Source organism: Nannospalax galili, unplaced genomic scaffold, assembly GCF_000622305.1.
Source record: "Nannospalax galili isolate Female #2095 unplaced genomic scaffold, S.galili_v1.0 scaffold831, whole genome shotgun sequence".
In the NCBI taxonomy this organism is placed as follows: Eukaryota; Metazoa; Chordata; class Mammalia; order Rodentia; family Spalacidae; genus Nannospalax; species Nannospalax galili.
Window position 1 is genome coordinate 275,602 of NW_008329142.1, and position 15,648 is coordinate 291,249.

Here is a 15,648-nt window from a genome sequence, read left to right on the forward strand (position 1 = left end):
GAATCAAAGTGAAACATGCTTTGGGAAAATTCAGGCTGCTACTTGATCATTTTTCTACATATTTTTTTCTTACCATAGGAATTTATATCAGTAAAAGAAAATCACAAGATTTAAATTGGATTTATATTTTGGTAATCTTATGAATCCAGTACAGTAGACTGATGAAATCTAAATATATATATACTTTTTTATATGAACCATGAAGTCTATAAATTCAGAAAGAGTCCAGAATTGGCAAACGTTTGAAAGTTGCTGTATTAGAGAATAGAGAAGTGGGACCAACATAATGAATAGACATTGAAAGGAGATTTATTAGCTTGGCTTACCTGATACGTGCTAGGTAGTTCAGTGTCACAGTCTTCATGATGGAGATGCATAGAATCTGGCTGATGCTCAGTCTATGAGACTGGATGCCTCAGCATTTCTGATCTGGTTGCTGAAAGTCTGGAGGATTCCCAAAGAGTCACTGATCTTCAGTCCACACTGGAAGTTCTGAATAAACTGAATGTCATGTCAGTAGACGATGACAAGGAGAGGCAGCAACACAGTAGATGCACTCCCAGAAAAGTGTGCAGCAAAAAGCAATAGGTTTTCCTTTGGCCCCCCTTACCTGGGCTTCTACTAGAAGGTGCTGCCACTGTGAGAGGGGTGCCTTTTCTCATCATATAATCTTCCCAGAAATACCCTTACAGATCTTCCCACATGCATGACTCTTTGTTGATTCCCAGTCCTCTCATGTTGACAACCAAGATTAATCATCATAGTCACTGAGAACAATATCATTTGGAGGTGAGAAGCCTGTTACTGCCTGTCCATATCTGAGGAATAGAACCCAAGCTAAACCCTGAAGACCCATGTTCTGCTTCTCTGTATAAATGTGTCTGTGACTTACAGTTTGAAAATGTATTCATATGCCAAGATTTGTTTGATTCTTACAGCAAATTTCAAGGAAGGCTTCGAGATTTCTACTTACAAAAGGGAAATTTAAGTAGAATAATTATCAGAATGAATAATATTTCTCAAGATGGTGGTTGGAAACAGGTAAGTGGTGCCTTAGACTGGCTGGCTCAGGCTCTTTCTCAAAGCTGTTTTCCTATTAGAAAAAAAAAAGACGGGAGGAATAAAAAGAATGAACAATGACTTTATTTTTTGCAATGTTTTATGCATTCCACTGAAATTATTTTTATCTATCTGAGATTTTCTCTCGATTATGCCTTTTAGTGATTTTACTCCTGACTTACATGAATTTAATAAGTTCAAGAAGTGAGAATTTTGCATCTATGTTCATTAAAGATGGGACTATAGTTTTCTTTTGGGGTTGTGTCTTTACCTGGTTTTGGTATTAGAGTGTTGCTGGCTTCATAGAAGGAATTTGGGAGTTCTCCCTCTACTTTTATCTTTTTGAATAATTTAAATAGTATTGGTTGCAAATCTTTTTTAAATGTCTTGTAGAATTCTGCTGTAAACCCATCTGGGCCTGGGCATTTTTTAATCAGGAAGTTTTGTATTACTGTTTCAGTTTCCTTATATGTTACAGGTCTGTTTAAGCAGTCGATCTCTTGTTTTAGCTTTGGTGATTCCCAATATTTTGGATATCCATCCATTTCTTTTCGGTTTTCAAATTTAAGAGTATAGGTTTTTTAAATATTCCCTTATAATGTTCTGGGTCTTTTGGGTGTCTGTGATGTTTCCCCTTTCATCTCTGATATTGATTTGGAGTTGCTCTTTCTTTTGGTTAACTGGGCTAAGGGTCTATCTTGTTTAGCTTTTCAAATAACGAGCTCTTAGACTCACTGATTCTTTGTATTGTTTTCTTGTTTCTATTTCATTCATGTCTTCTCTGAGTTTTGTTATTTCTTCTTGCCTGCTGAGTTTGGGTTTCATTTGTTCTTGCCTTTCCAGAGTCTTGAGTTGCAATGTTAAGTTATTTGTGCTCTTTCTTATTTTTTAATGTAGGTGCTTAGAGCTATAAACTTCCCTCTTAGGACTGTCATTAATGTGTCCCAGAGGTTTTTGTTGCTGTATTATCATTTTCACTTAGTTCCAGGAATACTTAATACACTTTCTTCATTTCTCCTTTGACCCACTCATCATTCAGGTGTGTGTTGTTTAATTCCCATTAGTTCATATAGCTACTAGGACGTCTTCTGGTGTTGATTTTTTAAGTCTTATTGTGTTGTGGTCTGATAGAATGCATGGAATTATTTCAGTTTTTTTATTTGTTGAGGTTTGCTTTGTACCCCAATATGTGGTCAATTTTTGAGAAAATTTCATGGGGTGCTAAATAGAAAGTGTATTATTTGGTGCTTGGGTGGAATATTTGGTAGCTGTCTGTTAGGTCCATTTGATGTATGGTATCATTTAATTCCGATGTCTCTGTTTATTTTTTGTCTGGTTGACCTGTCTAATGGAGATTGTAAGAGCCAGGGAGGAGGTACATGACCATATGGAAATAGTCCTACAGGTGCCTGGGACTTTTCTCATACAAACCTACTGCAATGGTGTCAGCATGCACAAGACCCATGCAAACTTAAGCAGACAAAAACACAACACAGAACTGGGGAAATGAACAGCAAGCCCCAATCATAGTTGAAGAATTATTGGTAACTGATTACTCCTGAGTGAGGAAGAGCTGATCTTCTTAAAGGGAGGGACTCTAGATAGGCTGAGTAGATTCCGGTGGATGAACTTACACTGAGGGACATCTGGGGACACTAACTTAACATGACAGGCCTTAACACAAATGACAGAAAGTATGAACTCCAGTCAGGGGGCTATGGGAGGGTGCCAAAGGGGAAGGGGGCATAACAATGATTTTCTGTGTGAAATACACAAAAATTCAATTAAAAAAATTTTAAAGAAGTGACCAAAGCTCACAAGAGTTTTTAGTGCCTATGCTTTGATTGTATATAAATTTGGTATATAAGGTATGAAAAGGTTTTTTAAAAAGCAAGTGACCAATCAGCATTTTTAACGTGAACTGAATCTTGACCTTTCTCTGTCTTTTAAAGAGTCAGGAAGCTTTCATGATATATACCAACATGCTGCAGAATAAAGGAAAGCGTTTTGCCTGGAGCTTATCATGGCCCATTTGTCCTGTTATAACAGAATACCTGCAAGTGGGTAATTTATATAGAACAGAAATTTAGGTTTTACAATTCTGGAGGTGGGTGCTAGCAAATTAGCTATCTTCTGAGAACTGTCCTTGCACCTAAAATATTGTCTGTTCCTATGCCCTAACATGGCAGTATGGATGGCGTGCCTTTCCACAGCACAATAGCAAAACAGGCCCAAAAACATTTGCTGGTGCCAGCCGGCCAAGATGGACAGTACCTGAAAGGGGGAGTGAGGATTGAAAGAAAAAACGAGAGAGAAAAGATACTTGGGAGGACTGTCAGTAGAGACAGCAGCCCTGGTTTATTTTAGCTCCGCCTTTTTATACAGTAGAACATCAGAGATAGCCACCATTTGCTTAACTCAATTAGCTTCAACAGCTGTTTATCCCACCTGTATCTGAGGGTCAAGGAGCGGTCAAGTACTTGTTGAGAACTCCACCATATAAACACATTCCTCCTGACTTGGCAAATTAGGTACTGGTGTGCAAAACAAGCAAGCCTGTCACAGCTCAATGTACATAATGGATTAATAACTCCCAACAAACATTGAAAAGCCAAAGCCTCTTTCACAAGGGCCACAAATCCTGTTCATGAGAGAAAGGGCCTCGTGGTGGCATGACTCCCTAAAGGCCCCACATCTTAATGCTGTTGCATTGAGGCTTTCAGTGAGAATGTTGCAGGGACACATTCAAACCATAGCAATTATGCAGTTATTTGTTATTTAAGGCTCACTTAAATTTAACTGTGTTCTGCCATTCATTTCTTTTTGAAACTTATTTTCAGTCTGAGCTATAGTGCACAGAAGTCAGATGGGTGGTCATCATCAAGGAAATTTCTTTAAAAAGCAACATTGGATTCTGAGTCCAGGGAAGGAAATTGGCAGAAGCAAAATCTGAAATCAACAAGCCCAACTCTAGAACCGGGAAGTAGAAGCAAGGCCCCATTTATGGACAACTAGGAGAGTAATCACAGCTAAGATGACAGACATGGTGAATTAGTACATCTTATTCTTTAATACGGAACAATTGCAGGAACTGAAAATGGCAGGAGGCCATCCCAGGACCCCCCTGGGAAGCACTGGTAAAGATGCAAAGCATGGTCTCTCCTATGTTGTTATGTTCTTCCGATTCTATTCCTAGAACCTAAAATTTAATCTGATGATTTGATAAATAAAATAACCCACCATATATAATATGGAAAAGCGAAATTAGATAACCTAGAGGTTAAAAGTTTATGAGCTGGGCATGGTGGCGCATGCCTTTAATCCCACCACTCGGGAGGCCGAGGCAGGCACATCTTTGTGTGTTCGAGGCCAGCCTGGTCTACATAGTGAGTTCCAGGACAGCTGGGGCTACAGGGAGACCCTGCCTCAAAAAACCAAAAAAAAAAAAATCTTTATATCTAATACATACATTGCTTCAGAAAGACTAGAAAACTGTTTCAAGGTGGGAAAAATGCATTGTGATGTAAACAAGGTAAAATTTAATTATTCTAAGCCCTGTCTGAATTAAACAGAGCTGGGTTACTTGAAGCCCAGGCAAAGGATACCAACCAAGTACAAGAATGTTTTGTGCTGGTCCACTATTGTCCAATGGGGGAGCCAGTACCTAAGAACAGAAACTTTCTGGCTACAAGATTAGTTCACATAGACCCATGAGTTTCCTTGAGGCAAGACTGGGCCACAGATATCACTGAATGCCAGCCACTTCCTTTGGATTACTTATTCCCAGTCCATCCGAATGTCCTCTGACCCTTGACTGCCAGCTACATGCTGCCAGGTACATGGAGAGGTTTGGCACTGCCAATGATACCAAGCATACGTGACACGAATGGGCTGCCAATCTTGCCCAAGTTAGGATCATAGATTGTTTTCCACATACATTCTCACTCATGTTTTACTACACACTAAAAACCTCATTTTTTATAAATTATTTTTTCTAGTTCACTACTAATTTTTTTCATAAAATTAGTGAACAAACACCAACAAATAATCAAATGACTAACTTACTAATATCTATGATTTCTAACTTAAAGTAAAAAGACTAGCATTCATCTCTCAGGCCGTCACCCCAAGCTATCCTTGCATGTTAGAAGATGAGTATCACTTTGTAAAGCTGTTACAGCTTGCCAGTTTCTTAGTAATCTCTGCACAGATTCGGTTATAACTACAGCATAGAACTTCATCAAAGTTTTAAATGATTATTTTCCTTGAAAATAAGTTTGAAGTTAATGATCAAGAAGGTTTGAGTTTTCAGTTGTGCTTCTCACTCATAGGTAATATATTTTTCTTTCATTAGTGTACACTTTTCTGTTTGAACGGTTCATCTTGAACGTTACCTACAAAAACAGTGAGGGTTTATGTATTTTTACTCAATATTTTATTTACTGAAAGGTATAAAGTAATAGATCTTTGGTAGTTAACAATATTAAAACTATTTTAAATATACCTATTTTATATACTAACAATACACACACACACACACACACACACACACACACACACATACTGCTTTTTAGATGTTATCTGCCTACCACCAGTTCAGTAGTAAAGGGAATGGTCTATGATAGTGTTATCACCAAATTTACTGGGAAAACTTAATGCTACTGAACTCTAGAGTATTTATACTTTTCTTGTCCTACCAAAAATAGTTAATCATATTTCTTTTATATTCATATCAAGTTTATAGTTTAAGCTCTCTATCACACCATGTGTTTCATGTTTAAGATTACTAAATGTAGAAATGAAAAAATGGCAACCGCATATGCAATACAGATTATTTTGGAGAGGTACTTACTGCTATTTGTTGGAAACAGAATTACAGTGAATCATGCACGTGGAAACAAAATATAGGATGGAAAATTCTTACACTCTATTCTAGAATCAATGACTTTTGGTGGAGTATAAACTGAAGTTTAAAAATGGGCTGAAGCAGAACATGGTAGTGCATGTCTTTAATCCTAACACTCTGGAGGCAGAGGCAGGTGGATTATTGTGAGTTCAAGGCCAGCCTAGTCTGGATAGCATGTCCCAGGTCAGCCAGGGCTATATAGAGAGTCCAAAATAACAACCAGGGAGGTGGGCCAGCTGGAGAGATGGTTCAGTAGTTAAGAGCACAGAGCACATAGTGCTGTTCCAGAGCCCTTCAGTTTGGTTCTCAGCACACACATAGCAGTTCACAATCATCTGTTCCAGAGGATCATCTAGTTCCACAGAATCCAGCACCCTTTTCTGGCTTCTGTGGGCTCCTGCGTGCATTGATGTACATACATAGATGTAAGTAAATACTTTTACAAGAAAAATAAAAATAAATACAAATTAAATAAATAAATCTTCAAAACAAAACAAATGCTGATTCCTACAACACCAAAAAGGTGGGTTCTATGGACATAAAAAGACACCACAGTTTTAGGCTCTGTCATTCCTGGAGCTGGTACCATGGGCAAATTCAGCACATTCTACTTCAAACCTATGTTAATCTCAATTATCCCTTGATGAGATTTAGAATCACTTGGGAGAAGGGCTTCCGGTCATGCCTGTGGGGAACCACTAACTGTGTCGGTGACACCCTCCCTGTGTTGGAATCCTGGACTGATAAAAAGGAGAAAGTGAGCTGAACACAAGCATTCATCACTCTTTGCTTCTCCACTGTGAATGCAATGTGAGCAGCTACCTCAGGCTCCTGAGGTAGTGCCTCTCCTGCCATGATGGACTGTAAATGCCACCTGTGAACCAAAATACACATGTCCTCCCTGAAGTTTGCTTCTTGTCTGGTATTTTATCACAGCAACAGGAAAAGTAACTGAGACATCCTGTTATCAAGCCCAGAATATCTAGTTATGGCTAAAGTGATAACACTTATTAATCAAGCAGAGTAGTATCAAATTTTCTCAGTAACAGTTATCCATAGAAATGCCATGCCTTCTGGATTACATAACTGCAACAATTTCATTAAGCTTTCCTGTACCACATTTTTTAAAACTTAAAAAATAATTATAATTTTAGAAAAAATGATAGGCTTATAGGAGGTTGAAAAACCAGACCAAAGAAAGCCAGGCCCCTTTATTCAGCTGTAGTGTTGTATTAGTTACTGCCATTGCAGAGACAGAACACATGAAAGAAGCAACTTGAGAATGGGAAAGGCCCATAGTTCCAGTTTATTATTATTATTTAATATTTTGTTTATTGTTTTTATTTTATGTGTATGAGTGTTGTCTGCATGTGTGTAAGTGCACCCATGTCATCCAGTGTTTGCAGAGATCAGTAGAGGGTATCAGATCCCCTGGAACTGGAGTTACAGATGGTTGTTAGCCACTATGTGGGTGCTAGGTACCAAACCCTGGCCCTCTGCAAGAGCAGCCAGCTGAGCCATCTCTCCAGCTCCTAGTTTTAATTTATCATGGCAGGAAAGGCAAGGCAGGTTTCATGGTGGCAGCAATGTATGGCTCTGGCTACTCACATCTCAGAGGACTAGAAGGCAGAAGGTTCTGGTGGGAAGTAGGTCAAGGCTATAACCACCAAGGCCCATTCTTCTGTGGATTTTCATTCCTATTTTTCCCACTTTTTATCCTTATATGGTTTGCTTAGACATATTTTAGAAATCTGCTTTGGTGTATCTTACTGTTAAATAATCTCTACATATTTATGTCTGTGTTAAATGGTTGCTGTTGACATTACAATGTTCATCCCGTGTGTATTGGTATCATCATCCTACTGCTTTGAGTAGGGTGTAGACACTGTGCTTTTGCTGATAACTATTTGCTTTACTTGCCTAACTTTTAAAGATAAATATCAAGGAATGGCTCTGTGTATTACATTTTCTTTGCACTTGTTAGAAAGAAAGCTATGAAAAATACTTGAATCAAGGCATGAAAGAAGATGACATGTCACCTGGGTTTGCAGCTTTTGTTTTATCTTAGTATACACTATAGTTCTATCTTAGCTTTGTGTACAGTGGAAGTAAAGTGGATGGAATGGCAAAAAAGATAAATGTTAATATTTCCTCTACATGTTTTAAGAACTACATCAAGTGATGTTATAATTTTAGTTTCAACTTCAGAGTTCAAAATATGAGACAAAAGTCTACTTCTTGTTTGTTTGCTTGCTTTTGTTCGTTTGTTTTGAGACAAGGTCTCCCTGCAGCCCCAGCTGGTCTGGAATGTGCTATGAAGACCAGGCTGGCCTGGATCTCACAGAGATCAACCTGCCTCTGCCTCCCAAGTGCTGTTAAAGGTGGCAATACCACGTCAGGAAAAAGCCTACTATTTTATCCTTGTTTTTAACTTTTCATGTCATCCCACCCAGACTCCCTGTGTTGGCAATTCCCTTTCTGTTCAGATAACAGCCCCTTAGACAAGTTTTTATAAGTAATTCTGGCAAGAAACTCTCTTGGTTTACCTTCCCCTGACATTCTTCTTCCCTCCGATGTGTATTTTTACTGATACTCACATTTGATATACGAAATGTTTTGCTATTTCCTTTGGGCTTTTATGGTTTGGGGTTAAAATCTGACTCCAAAGATTTTTCTCCTGTAGATCATGTCATGTGTCACTAGAGCATCTTCTAAGATTGTTTTTGTTTAAGAAGTTTTTGAATATACCCTGCTTTTATCATTCAGTGTTTTGAATCAGTAGGTGTAAGTCTTTCACCAACTGGAGAAAGTTTTCAATGATTGTTTCTTTGTTTCCCACTCTTCTTTATGTTGGGGACCCCAGTGACACAAATGCTGGACCTTCCACTTTATCTCACTGAAGACACAGACAGCTTTTCCATAATGAGTTAGCCTTGCATTTCTGGGAAATATGTGTCATTTCTTCATGATGTGTGTGTATGTGTGTTGTATAAATTCAGTTTGCTAGCATTTTGTTGAGAATTTTAGTATGTACATTTGTGAAATATATTTGTCAGTCATGGGTGTATGTGTCTGTGTCTGTGTGTGTCTGTGTGCTGTCTTTGTAGTTTTAGCATTAAGATCTTCCTAGACTCTGGAATTGGAGAATTTTTTTCCTTTTTTGTTTTTTTCAAAAAGATTATTATACAGATTATCATAACACTAATTATTCTTCAAATATTGGAAGAAATTTTCCAGTAAATTCAGTGACACTGGAGATTCTTTTTTTCAATGTTTTAAACTATGGATTCACTTTCTCTTGTGTTTATTTGACAAATTACATAATCTAATTTGTTTTATTGCTTTATAGAAAATTTGGTGCATTTCATCTAAATTGTTTCATTGTATATAATATTCTTTACACACATTTATTAAAATGACAAGAATGTACACAACTTCTGTCTTGTTTTTATGCTGCTATTTTGTTCTCTCTCTCCCTCTCTCTCTCTCTCTCTCTCTCCCTCCCTCCCTCCCTCCCTTTCTCTCATTTTGTTATTTGCCGTGCTGCAGATTGAACTTCGGATCCCATACATGCTAGGCAAATACTCCACCACTGTGGCAGCCCCAAGCCTTCTTTCTCTTTTTTGTTTATCAGTCTTAGTACATTTACCAATTTTACTTGTCTTTTCAAATAAATAGATTTTTGTTTTCATGCAGTTTCTTTCCTCAACTTCATTTATACTTACTCTGACCTTCATAATTTTGGTGTTTCTTTTGTGTCTATTTTCCTAATTTTTTCAAGTTCCTTCAGGTGGGTGCTTAGATTATTGGTTTAAGAATTCTGTCCTTTTCTAATGTAAATGTTTAAAGTTTTAAGTTTCCCTTTAGTGCTACTTTAACATCTCACAAATTTTTATTTGGTTTTTAAATTTTAATTCAGTTCTACTTTTGAAAAATATTTTCTATAAGCTGTTCTCTTTTTTATTAGGTCAAAGTAAAAGTTTTTATCAATTTTAAATTTTTGACACTCTCATGCATGCATACAATACATTTTGATCATATTTGCCCCATTGCCCTATCTTAGCTCCCTCCTTCTGATCATCTTCTTCCTCTCTGCTCCCCCTCATATTGTGTGTGTGTGTGTGTGTGTGTGTGTCTGTGTCTCTGTGTGTGTGTGTCTGTGTGTCTGTGTCTCTCTCTCTCTCTGTGTCTGTGTCTCTGTGTGTGTGTGTGTGTGTGTGTGTGTGTGTGAAGGTCTTGGGCAGGTAGTCACAGCTGCTGTATGATAATGATTAAAATGGCCGTATCACATTTAAAAGACAGCTTTTCATAGTCCCTCTCCCCATTCTCCAACTTTCCACTTCCACTTCTACAATGTTCCCTGGATCCAGAGGAGAGGCTATAGATGTCACATTTTGGGCCAAGCAGTCAGTCATTTACTTTCTACAATTTGACCAATTATGAGTGTCTCCTTCAACTGTCATCCACGGTAAGAGACTTCCCTGGCCAAGGCTGAGTGCAGCACTAAACTATGGCTATAATCAGAAATGTTTAGGAGGCAGTTTGACTCCATGTCCACTTAGTAATACATCAGTAGTAGATCCGCACTAGGGCCTTGTCCTCCCCAGTCATGAGCTTTTGAGTGGGATTTTGCCAAATACTTCTCTATATCAAGTCATATAATAAAACAACCTTCCTGTGATATATCCTACTTAAGCAGGTCATAAAACTATTTTATATGTTGCTTTAGTCTGCTAACATTTTGTTGAGAAATTTTAATCCATATTCACAGTGGATATAGACTTCTTTCCCTAATGTCTTTGTTTGGTGAGGGTAACATTTGTTCCATAAAATAGATGTAACGTATTCCCACTTCCTATTTTTTGAATGATTTATGAAGAATTATGATGAGCTTTTATAAATATTTGGTTGAATTTACTAGTAAAATTCTAGACCAATTTAATTCTTAGCAACATACTCCGTTCCAAAGGCCAACAATGTTGAAAGTATTTGGGAGCTTTGATCTAATCCTTAAACGATGTTAGGGTTACCTCTTCAGAGGGGGGAATGTTAGAGTAGCCAAAAGCCCCATAAAAAAATGATAAATAAAATAAGAAAGAGTACATGAAGTTATCAGAAAAAAAGTGCTGGGGAGATGTAGGAGGAGTTGGAGGGGAGGGAGTGCGCATGGATTTGATCAAAACACTTTATATGCATGTATGAAATTCTCAATAAATTATTTTTTAAAAAATGTTGTTGCACGCTGGGCATGGCAGCGTGCACCTTTAATTCCAGCCCTCCAGATGCAGAGACACACATATCTCTGTAAGACTGAGGGTGGGGGGTGGGGGATGGGGTGGTGAGGGGGTTGGGGGGCTGAACTCAGGTCATCAGGCTTGGCAGCAAGCATCTTTATTCACTGAGCCATGTCACTGACCCTAGCCATATGTGTAAAGTACAAATCTACAGGCAAAGTTTATATTCTGGAAAGCTGTGTCGGGTCTATTATATGGCACACTGCTTGTGTTTCCAGTTCAGAATTATGAATGTAGTTCATTTGTTTGGAAAATGATATACCTTGCTTCACAGGGAACATAGATTTTGAAGTTCCTTTTTATTTTTATCAAAGGCATGTGTTCTGCTTGTAGCATAAAAGTTCAAGCAGCCTTTTACCTGTATTTTGTCAGCAGAACCGAAATAACACTAAGAATCTAAATCCAGAGCAACAGAAATTCGTAATAAAGATCCTGGCCTATCTAGAACAAAATGGTGATGAGAATTGAGGAGCCAAAAGGGAGAGGGAAGTGTATCCAGAAAATAGAAGCTGTTACCATACCTGCCTTGGAATAGATGCATGATGCTTCACTGTGATCTGATTCCAGAACACTCCACAAGCAAACCTTTGCTTCCACATGGATTACAGAGCCTATCACCTGTTTTCCAATGTCATAGCAGCAACTAACAGCAACTGGCACTGGGTATGAGCTGAAAGCCAGAAGCTGCTCTTGTCGTACATTCTTCTGATCTTCTGCCAGTACCAGTTGAACGTGGAGATATGATTTGCAATCTTTCATCCCTGGCTCCAAATAGTATAAAGTATACAAAAGCAATGGTAGAGGCCAAAATGTTTCTGAAGAACTTATTTTAAAATTAAACAGTTGATTTTAAAAGCCTTAAACAACAAGAAAAATGATGGCACATGTTATCTGCTGGGTGGTTTTCTATTTATTCTAATATTTAAATGAAAATAAATTACTCTTCTAAGTGTAGCAAGCTCATTTAGTTTTGTCTCTGTTAAATCAACAAAGAGGAATTATGGTTTAACTTGGCAGAAGGCATTATAGAAAAATGTGAAATTTTCAGAAAAGAGAATAAAGAGGAGTGTTTGTGTGATTTTTTTTCAATTTTGTTTTGTTTTGATATCACGTACTCAGGATAGTAACTTGAACATGTGAAGGAGAAGATCAAGGAATAAGACCTTCACTATAAAAGAAATCAGTCCATCCAAAAGTATGGGAAGGATTTATAAGCTATTAAATATTAGTCTTCAAACCACACTTCATATTTGTGCTCCCTAACTTACATATCATCCTAAATTGATTTATAAAACTTGCAAATGTACTTATTCATCCAATATATATTTTCTAATTCTTAATTTACACTTTTCAATGCTCATGGTTTTTGAAACAATTATATGTCATCTGTTTTATAAGGGAAAATATATAAGGAGCAAAATCCAATTCAAATCTTGTCTCTTAAAATACGTATTTCCCTTAACAGTTCTACATTTTGTATTTTTTTAAAAGCAGAAAAGACATGAGCATTTCAGGATAGAATGAAGGATAGTAACTTGTCAGTGATTGTAATGAAGTGGTTGGGCTTTCCAGATCCAGTCTAAAATTTAGATAAAAGACCCTTTGAGTCTCATAAAAGTTCAATAGAAAGGCAGAGCTGAACCAATAACATTACAGTGGTCTCCCCAAATCCAGGGTACATGGCATGTGCTGTCACACACCTCCAAGGATACAATATTAACAATCAGAGGCATAAACATAAAGGAAACATTGTGAGTGAAAACTTCAAACCCATTGGTCATTACTATCTCACAATGAGGTTTGGGGCAAGAAGGAGCAGGATGTCACAGAAAAGAGAGAGAATTCCCCTGATATTGTCACACTGCATGTGCATCAGTAAAGAAAGGTAGAGGAGAGCAAGCAACGGTTACTAGATTTCTCACAATGTAGCAAAGGGAGTTTTCCTTAACAATGGCAAAGACATCGAAAACACAAGTCTTTTGGTAAAGAGCATACCACAGAGCTCAGAGCTCGTTTGTTAAATTGACTCAACATCAGTTTCTAAACTATGAAAAGGGGAGGAAATGAGCTGCCAAGGCCAGCATTCCCAAGTACTCTTTTCTTGTTATACTTCTGAACTATAACAGCCAAAGGAAGGAGCAAAAACTCTAGAGAAGAATTTTAAAGCTAGCTAATAGACACGGCTGATGACTATAGGGAAAATGCTGTGGGTTGCAGAATGCTGAAATACGAATAAGATAACTTTTATGCAGAAAAATATTTTTGTGTTTTCTTCTCAAAATGCTATGGGAACAAAAATATCAAAAGACAAAATGAGTTCTAAAATATAGAAACACCCAGACATGGGATGCACACCTTTAATCCCAGCATTCCTGAGGCAAAGGCAGGCCGAGCTCTGTGAGATGGAGGCAAGCCTGATCTGTACAGTGAGTTCTAGGCCAACTGGGGCTATAGGGAGGCCCCGCCTTAAAAATACCAAAAAAAAAAAAAAAAAACTATCTCATTTTACCTTATGAATAAATTTATTTCTATGCAATGAAATTACATGGACAATATTTACTAGTTTCATTATATTTGACCTATTAATTCATTTTGAATAATATACTGTAAAGGTGTAAGTGTAAATGTAAATGTAATTCACCCTACTCATGATTAAGAAATTACTATCTTGGAGGAAAATGATTCTGCTAAGCATAATTATGATGACCACATATCAAAGGTTGCTGGATTCAATAAACATAAATGAAGGTTGATAAATGAGCATGGTTATACACTCTGTAGTTCCTGCCTAGCTGAAGTGGGAAGATGGTGTTTGAGCCTAAACTTTGAGACCCTGCTTCAAATTTTAATTAATCAGTTAATTAATAATAAGTGCACAGGACAGTCTCCTTCGAGATAGAGAAGCTGTTGGTCCTTCATGCTGCTGGTTGGGGGGGGTTGGGGGGATGCAGAAGGTGGGAACATTTTTTAAAAAGTTAGGTGAGAGAGAGGGAGAGAGAGAGAGATAGAGAGAGAGAGAGAGAGAGAGAGAGAGAGAGTCCAGGGCTTATCAGGGGACAGTAGCCCCTGTCATACTGTCCCCTTCAGTCCTCTTCCATCAGCCAGGATCTGGGTCAAAAGGTGTAAAGAGTCTCTTTATCCTTTAAGAACATCAAGGAGGGGACTGGAGAGATGGCTCAGCAGTTAAGAACACTGTTCTTGCAGAAGACCCAGGTTGGAAACCCAGCACCCACATAGCAGCTAACAACTGTCCGTAACTCCAGTCCCAGGGAATCCGACAGTCTCTTCTGTCCTCCACAGGCATTGCACTTACATGCAGGCATAACACCTATACACATAAAATAAAAATAAATAAAATATTTTTTTAAAAAAGATCATCAAAGAGGAAGCATGCTGTGCTGAAACAGCTCCTTGCAGTAATCCGGCCTCTGGCCAAAAGATGTAAAGAGTCTGTTTATCTTGTCTTGCAGATGATCAGGGTGCTCATTAACTCAGTTTCTGCATTCTCAGGGGACTTGAAAAACTGTGAGGCCCTGCTGCATTGGGTAGGAGTTGCTGTAGATCCCTAACAGTCCAGCCTTTTATGTTATAGGATAGGGGTGAAAGATCTTTGGCCACCTGCTGAAGGCATTTTATATCATGCTCAACCTTACTTTTATTTGGGGTCTTTTACCTTAACTACCTAGCCAATTACTACCTCCTATTCTTATCACACCACCCCTCTGAAGAGGTTTACCGAAATTGCCAATAGAGAATCAGGTTGCAGACTGCTAGACCGCTCTGGCTTCTTCGATGCTCAACAGGGATGCAGGGTGAGGCAACTGGGGTACCCCCTCAGTGCGTGTGCTGCGTAGCTTTAGTGTCAACTTGACACACCTGGGTTGAGGGAGCCTCAGTTGGGAAATTGCCTCTATTGGACTGGCCTGTGGCCATGTCTGAGTGGCATCTTCTTGATGAGTGATGTGGGAGGGCCCAGCCCACTGTGGGCGGTGCCACCCCTGGGCAGGTGGGCCTGTGTTGCATAAGAAAGCAAGCTGAGCAGGGGCCAGGGAGCAAGCCAGTAAGCAGCGTTCTTCCATGGCCTGTGCTCCAGCTCCTGCTTCCAGGTTCCTGCCCTGAGTTCCTATCTTGGGCGCCCTGATGAACCTGGGAGATGTAAGATAAATAAACCCTTTCCTCCCCAAGTTGGTATTGGTCAGAGTGTTTTGTCACAGCAATGGAGAAACAAACCAGGACAGAAATTTTTCACAGTACCAAAGAGTTATGCCATTCGCCTCTCACCCATCCTTCCCCAAGGGACCTGAGGCCTTTTACTAGAGTAACTGTACACTGGGGGAAAGGAAATAATCAGGCATTCTGCGGCCTATTGGATACTGGTTCTAAGTTGAC